The sequence below is a fragment of the Rhinopithecus roxellana genome, chromosome 17 (assembly GCF_007565055.1).
Source record: "Rhinopithecus roxellana isolate Shanxi Qingling chromosome 17, ASM756505v1, whole genome shotgun sequence".
In the NCBI taxonomy this organism is placed as follows: domain Eukaryota; kingdom Metazoa; phylum Chordata; class Mammalia; order Primates; family Cercopithecidae; genus Rhinopithecus; species Rhinopithecus roxellana.
This window is the reverse complement of record NC_044565.1, coordinates 1,166,725-1,174,493: the sequence shown is the minus strand read 5'-3', so window position 1 is coordinate 1,174,493 and position 7,769 is coordinate 1,166,725. Positions and strand designations below refer to the sequence as shown.

Here is a 7,769-nt window from a genome sequence, read left to right as displayed (position 1 = left end):
CAGGGTCACCTCCTTGGCCTGGTCACTCAAGTCCTGACTGAGGTCTCCAATTACCTTCAAACAGTTGTTTTTGGTGGTGGGGGCACATTTTTGTCCAGTTTCTGCAACTGCTTTTGTGGGCAGGCTAACCTATAACAAGCTAGATAATTATCAAAGTTGTGTTATTTAATGCTTCCTACAAGTCAAAGAGATATTATTTTATCTTTTATTTTGCAGATTAGGGCACAATATTTGAATATTAAGTCATAATACCTAATGTTATAGTGCCAGGGAAGGGTTGAGCTTAAAGTCCAATCTGAATGCAAAGACAGTGTTCCTTCTATAAACTCTTCAATTATATAGTCTGTATAAGAGAACTCTCTTCACTGAACGAATTAATCCATTTAGTTACTAGAGTAAAGCTGGTATGATTTAATTTCTCAAAGACCTTGGCTTAACACAGGAACATAATAAATTAAAATAGAGTAAAAATCTTTTGAAATAACTATGATGTATCTCTCAGGATAATATGAAAGGGAGGATCACTTCAAGGTCCAATAGTAGTAGATGGATGATTAAACAAATTATGCTCTGTCCATATACATGGTAGACAGATTTAAATCATTAGTTGTACAATATAAACTTTTAAATATGTCAACAGATGTTATAGTAAAACATTAAGGGAAAATACTTAATACCAATGAAGGGATCTCTTAACCTAATATTTAACACTTCATCACTTAATAGGATTTTGAAGAACACCTTTCTTATTTCTTTGTTCTTTTTAATTTAGAATCACACGGATTTTATATAGCATATATATATATATATATTATTTTTTTTTTTTTGAGACGGAGTCTCACTCTGTCCCCCAGGCTGAAGTGCAGTGGCGCGATCTCGGCTCACTGCAAGCTCCGCCTCCCCTTCACACCATTCGCTTGCCTCAGCCTCCCATGTAGCTGGGACTACAGGCGCCCGCCACCATGCCGGGCTAATTTTTTTTGTATTTTTAGTAGAGACAGGGTTTCACCGTGTTAGCCAGGATGTTCGTGATCTCCTGACCTCGTGATCCTGGGGCCTCTGCCTCCCAAAGTGCTGGGATTACAGGCGGGAGCCACCACGCCTGGCCTTTCCTAGGAAATGTTTTGTTTCCATCTCATTACTTATCGGTCTTTTCAGGTTTTGGAGCTCTTCATGGTTCATTCTTGCTAGATTGCATGTGGCTAGGAAAGTATCCATTTATTCTAGATTTTCTAATTTATTGGCCTGTAGTTGCTCCTACTAGCCTCTAATGATCCTTAGAATTTCTACAGTATCAATGATAATGTTCCCTTTTTCATCTCTGATTTTGTTTAGTTTTTTTTCTTTTTCTGTGTGTGTGTGTATGGCTAAAGGTTAGTGGTTTGGTTTATCCTTTTTAAAAAACGAAGTTTACATTTTGTTGTTTTTTTTTATTTCAATTTCATTAATTTCTGCTCTTACCTTTACTCTTTCCTTTCTTCTATACTTATTTTAGGTCTGGTTTATTCTTGCTTTTCTAGTTCTTTAAGATGTACCGGCCCCACGGTCCCGCCGAGCCCAGGCGGCTCCTGCCGGTATCCTGCGCGTGGGCCCGGCCAGCCGCGTCCCCGGGTCCCTATGGCAGTTCACTGGCCTGAGGCCGGTGCCGCTACAGGGCGCGGGGACGGCGCTGCTCCGGAGGTTGGAGCCGCGCGCCGCTGGAGGAGCTGCTGTTGGGGTGGGGTACGGGCGGCTCGCGGGGCGGCGCCGGCCTCGCGCGGCCCCTGGGGCTGTGGGCTCGGGCCGGCAGCTGCAGGTGCGGGGCTCTTGAGCCGGGCCGGGCGCTCCTTGGCTCCCCCGCGCCGGGTTCCCAGGTCCCACTGCCACTGCCTGGGCGGGAAAAGAGGCCTTGCGGCACCGGCCGGAGGCGCCTCCCGGGGAGGAGACGCGGCTGCGATCCGCGGCGGCCTGACTCTCTGGGGCCACGAAACTCCCGGGGCTGGTGTAACCTGAGCGCCTGAGGCTGGCAGCTGTGGTTGGATTTCTCACGATGTCCAGTGTTAGCTCCATGTCTTCCCCCTTCTTCCCGGGTAAGGTCATCGATGTCATCTATACCAGCCCCACTGTGGACTACAGCGACAGCCTGACCCGCCTCTGCCTTGGGCTCAGTGGCCTGTTTCTGTGTGGTGCTGCCGCCAATGCCATTCATGTCTACCTCTTGCAAACTCCAGGTCAGCGCATTGGGAATAGGCTGAGAACTTCATTCTCCTCCCTTCTGAGGCAGGGTTGCTTTCTTTGACAAGACTCGCACAGGAGAATTGATTAACCGCCTCTCATCAGACACTGCACTCGTGGGGCGCTCAGTGACTGAAAACTTCTCAGATAGGCTCAGGGCCGGGGCCCAGGCTTCTGTAGCCATCAGTATGATGTTTTGTGTCTCACCTGATCTGCCCACCTTTGTTTGGAGCGGTGCCTCCAGTGTCAATCATTGCTGTAATTTATGGACGATATCTACGGAAACTGACCAAAGTCACCCAGGATTCCCTGGCACAAGCCATTCAGCTAGCTGAGGAATGTACTGGCAGTGTAAGAACTGTTTGAGGTTTTGGGAAAGAAATGACTGAAATACAGATATATGCCAGCAAAGTGGACCACGTGATGCAGTTAGCAAGGAAAGAGGCATTACTCTGGCTGGCTTCTTTGGAGCAACTAGGCTCTGCGGAAACCTGATTGTGCTTTCTGTCCGGTACAAAGGAGGGCTGCTGATGGGCAGTGCCCACATGACCGTGGGTGAACCCTCTTCCTTTCTAATGTATGCTTTCTGGGTTAATGTATGCTTTCTGGGTTAATGAATGCTTTCTGGGTTGGAATAAGCGTTGGAAGTCTGAGCTCTTTCTACTCAGAGCTGATTGAAAGGACTGGGTGCCGTGGGGCGCCTCTGGGAGCTCCTGGAGAGAGAGCCCAAGCTGCCTTTTAACGAGGGGGTCACCTTCAATGAGAAAAGCTTCCAGGGTGCTTTGGAGTTTAAGAACGTGCATTTTGGCTATCCGGCTCGCCCAGAGGTGCCCGTATTTCAGGATTTCAGCCTTTCCATTCCGTCAGGATCTGTCACGACACTGGTTGACCCAAGTGGTCCTGGCAAATCAACAGTGCTTTGGCTCCTGCTGAGGTTGTACGACCCTGCTTCTGGAACTATCAGTCTTGATGGTCATGACATCTGCCAGCTAAACCCAGTGTGGCTGAGATCCAAGATTGGGACAGTGAGTCAGGAACCCATCTAGTAAACCACATGAGAAACTTTAATGCAAAACAGTGTTGCAGAAAAAACAAAACAAACAAAAAAAAAAACTAAGAGACTGAAATATGTAAACCATATATCATGTTATTTGAAAATACTTTTCTCCACAGTGTGTAAAATATTGTTTTGAAATGTACCTGTTCTCAAGATCTTTTTATTCAGAGTTTTAACAATTGTAACTTTTTCAATGTCCATAGCACCGAAGCTATTTTCAGATTTTGCATTTTCTTTTATTGTGGAATATTTTAATATAGCATGGCACCTCATTTTCTTTTGCCTGAAGATTGAAGCTATTGTCAAATGACAACTTTAAAAAGGGAATTATAAATAAAAAGCCTGATTATTTTAGGCCAGTTTACCAATCACTGTGTAATTCTTCTGGTAATATTCTATCTAATTTAAGTTCAATTTTACTAGATAGAGTAATGGAAAATGAAAATTTAACCCTGTATTCCGATAATCTCATGAAGCGAACTTAACTATTTAACATCAGCTGGAAAGAAGGGAACATTTCTAGTGCCCGTCTCCTGTGTCTTCAAAGGTGTGAGAGGTGAGGAATATGTGTTCCTATGGGAACTATGTTTGAATATGTGCAGTTTTCAACATTTTGGCACATGAAATCCTAACAAGTTTATAAAAGGGCAGAAACTTTATTTTTTGAACAGGAAAACCTATTTTTTGAACAGGAAAACCTATTTTTTGAACAGGAAAACCCATTTTTTAAATTCACGTTTGACTTCTGGGAAGCAAGGGACGAACTAGGTATTATTAAGAATGAATGATTTTCTCATTTGTTTGAAGGCATGTATTTTGAAAAATATCTTAGAAATTTATCATTTCAAGATGAATTGAATCTTATAACACTTTTGGAATTTCATTAATAAGGCTAAAATCTGAGGAATATAACTAATTTTCAGCCTTAAGACATTTCAGTTTGGAAGTCCTTGCTATTCAATAGAATAACAAGAAAACTTCAGAATGTATCACTCTCCTGAAAAGAAGATACTAATAAACCCTTTTTTATTTCTGGTTATAGTTTTATTTATCGTCTCAAAATTACTAAAGCAATGCTGACAACCATTGAATTTGCCATGTTTTTTATTCAGTGCTGTTAATGTGCTGTTGCCTGAAGAAAAAAGTGCTTTTTCTCCATTGATGAGGCTAGACCCTAAGAAGTAATTAAGTCAATGGAAATCAAATGGAAGTTTTGCCATGAACTAAGCATTTATTAGTTCCCTGATTAGACTGGAAGAAGAAACCACTATTTCATGACAAGCATGGAATATTATATTTTATTCTTCATAATTAGTGAATAAAATTTATAGGAATGAATGAATGTGGTGTTTTCTGAAATAGTAAACATTACATCTGTGACAGTCATTTTAACAAGCTCTACTTGTGTTCTTTATAAAGTGTGATTTTCAGAAAGCAAACAAAACACAATTACAAGGTTGAATCTGAGAAATATAATCCTTGTGCCATGGAGGTATTTACAAAATTGCATTGCATTGTTATGTTTTATTTTCTGATACATGATGTTCAATTATATCTTTAGGTAATATTTATATCATAGATTAAAATGTATAGTGAACTTAAAAAAAAGTATCATCAGGTTATTTATTTGAGGTTTTTCACTTTTTTTGATCTTGGAAATTGTAAGTATAAATTTCCCTCTTACTACTGCTTTTTGCTGTATCCCATAGGTTTTGGTATGCTGCGTTGCCATTTTCATTGGCTTCAATACATTTTTCAATTTCTTCTTAATTTCTTTGTTGAAATTCCAAGGATCATTAAAGGCTACTATGAGCAACCATAGGCCAATAAATTAGAAAACCTAGAATATAAGGATACACATACAGAAAAAATCACATTATCAATTTATTCTTAAATAGGCTTTGGTAATTTGTCTCTTTTAAGAACTTTAAACTGCCAAATTCGTGAGTATGGAATTGTTCATAATAGTTATTATCATTTAAATACAGAGGTTCTGTCATGGTACTTCTTCTTTTATCAGTCCTTTTTTCTCAGTCTTGCTAGTATGTAACAACTTTATCGATCTTTTCAAAGTAACATTTGTTTCACTTTGTGAATTTACTATTTACTTCCAATTTCATTTCTTTCTTTCATTACCTCTATTATTTTACTTTTTTCAAATTATGCTTCAATTTATTTGTTTCTTATTTTTTAATTGACTTTTAAACCTACATATTTTTCCAATACAAGAAGTTAAAGTAATAAATTACCCTCTCAATTTAACTCTGCACCACAAATATGTAGCTGTTATAATTTTATTTTTAACTGACACATAATTGTGCATATTTATGTGTACATAGTGATGTTTCAATACACACAGTGTATATATTTAATCACCCCGATGAGATGATAGTAATTAGCATATCCATCATTGCAAACATTTATCATTTCTTTGTTTTGGGAATATTCAATATCCTTTGCTAACTATTTGAAACTATATATTATTGTTACTATTGTCATACCATAGTGGTATAGAGCATTAGAACTTATTATTCCTATCTAGCTTTAATTTTGAATCTTTTAATAAATCTCTTCCTATCCCTTCCTTCCTCTTACACTTCCCAGCCTCTAGCATCCTCTGTTTTACTTTTAACTTCTATAAGATCAAGATATTTTAGCTTCCATATATGAGTGAGAAGCTGTAATGTTTACCTTTCTTTTCTTGACTCATTTCACTCACCATTATATCCTCCATTTCCATGCATGTTGCTGTGAAGGACAAGATTTCCTTCTCTTCTATGGCCGAATAGTACTTCATTGTGTATGTATGTATGTATAACTTTTCTTTTCTCTTCTCTTCTCCCTTTCTTTCTTTTTCTTTCTTTTCTTTTTCTTTCTTTTTCTTTCTTTCTTTCTTTCTTTCTTTCTTTCTTTCTTTCTTTCTTTCTTTCTTTCTTTCTTTCTTTCTTTCTTTCCTCTTTTCTCTTTCTTTCTTTCTTTCTTTCTTTCTTTCTTTCTTTCTTTCTTTCTTTCGTTCGTTCCCTGCCTCCCTCCCTCCCTCCCTCTCTCTCTCTTTCTTCTCTTTCTTTCTTGAGATGGAGTCTTGGTCTGGAGTGCAATGGCGTGATCTTGGTTCACTATAACCTCTGTCTCCTGAATTCAAGTGATTCTTCCACCTTAGCTTCCCAAGTAGCTGGGGACGTGCCACCATGCCCAGCTAATGTTTATATTTTTAGTAGAAATGGAGTTTCGCCATGTTGGCCAGGCTAGTCTTGAACTCCTGACCTCCAGTGATCCGCCCACCTTGGCCTTCCAGAGTGCTGCGATTGCAGGCGTGAGCCACTGTGCCCGCCCAATATACCACATTTTCTTTAACCATTCATCTGTTGTTGGACCCTTAGGTTGATTCCATATCTTGGCTATCGTGAATAGTGCTGAAATAAACATGTAGGTGCAGATGTTTATTCAATATACTGTTTTCCTTGATTATATTTTTTCTAAATTATCTTTTGATTTCTTTTGTGAACTATGAGTTAAATAGTTTTTCATGTTATTTACAACTATTTGGGGATTTCCTGTGTATCTCATGTCATTGATTTCAAAGTAAATTTTATTGTGATCAGAAAATATATTCTATAAAATCTAAAACTTAAATTCATTTAAACTTACTCTTTGATTCAGCATTTGGCCTATGTTGGCAATGCTTTCAATACACAAGAAAACAATGTATATTCAGCATTTTAAGTATAGTTTTTATAAATGTCAATAAGATCAAGGTGATTTATAATGAAGTTGAAATATTCTATAGCCATATGATTGGTTTGTCTTACTGTTCTATCAGTGATGAACAGAGGGTTGTTAAAATCTTTAATTATTATTGTCATTTATCCATTTCTCCCTTCAGTTCTGTTTACTTTCCTTCATGAATTATGAGGCTTTATTATTAAGTGGTTGTCCCTTTTGGAATATTATTGTCCTCTGATGAATTGGTTATTTCATAATTATGAAACGCCCCCATTTTCTCTTATAATGCACCCTCTTTTCCAGTCTACATTGCATTTTGCTAATACAGCCACACAAGCTTCCTAACACTTGCTGTGTATATGGTTTATCTTTTCCTATAGGTTTACTTTTCACCTATCTGTGTCTTTATGTTTAATGTATGTTTCTGGTAGACAACATTAGATGTCTAATATGACAATCTCTACCTTGTACTTGGATAATTTAGTTCATAAATATGTTAAATGAAAGGTGTAGCCAGTTTTAAAAACTGTACAATCTGTTTCTTAATTGTTTCTCTTATTTTTGCTTAATTGCATTTTAAGTATTCATTTTAAATTGCATAGATGAGTTAGTTGCATTGCTTTTCTATTGAGTTAATTGTATTACAATAATCATCAACTTATGCTTAACTAATCTAAATTTTACTTAGAGGTAATTTTTTACAACTTCATATATGATGTAAAAAACAACTTCATATACAATGTGTGGCCGGGCGCGGTGGCTCAAGCCTGTAATC

General features: G+C 38.2%; 1 pseudogene; it reads left to right on the top strand.

Annotated features, from left to right (window-relative positions):
* The first annotated feature begins 1,529 nt into the window (after positions 1–1,529).
* On the top strand, positions 1,530–3,260 carry LOC104679816 (annotated as a pseudogene).
* The last annotated feature ends 4,509 nt before the right edge of the window (positions 3,261–7,769 follow it).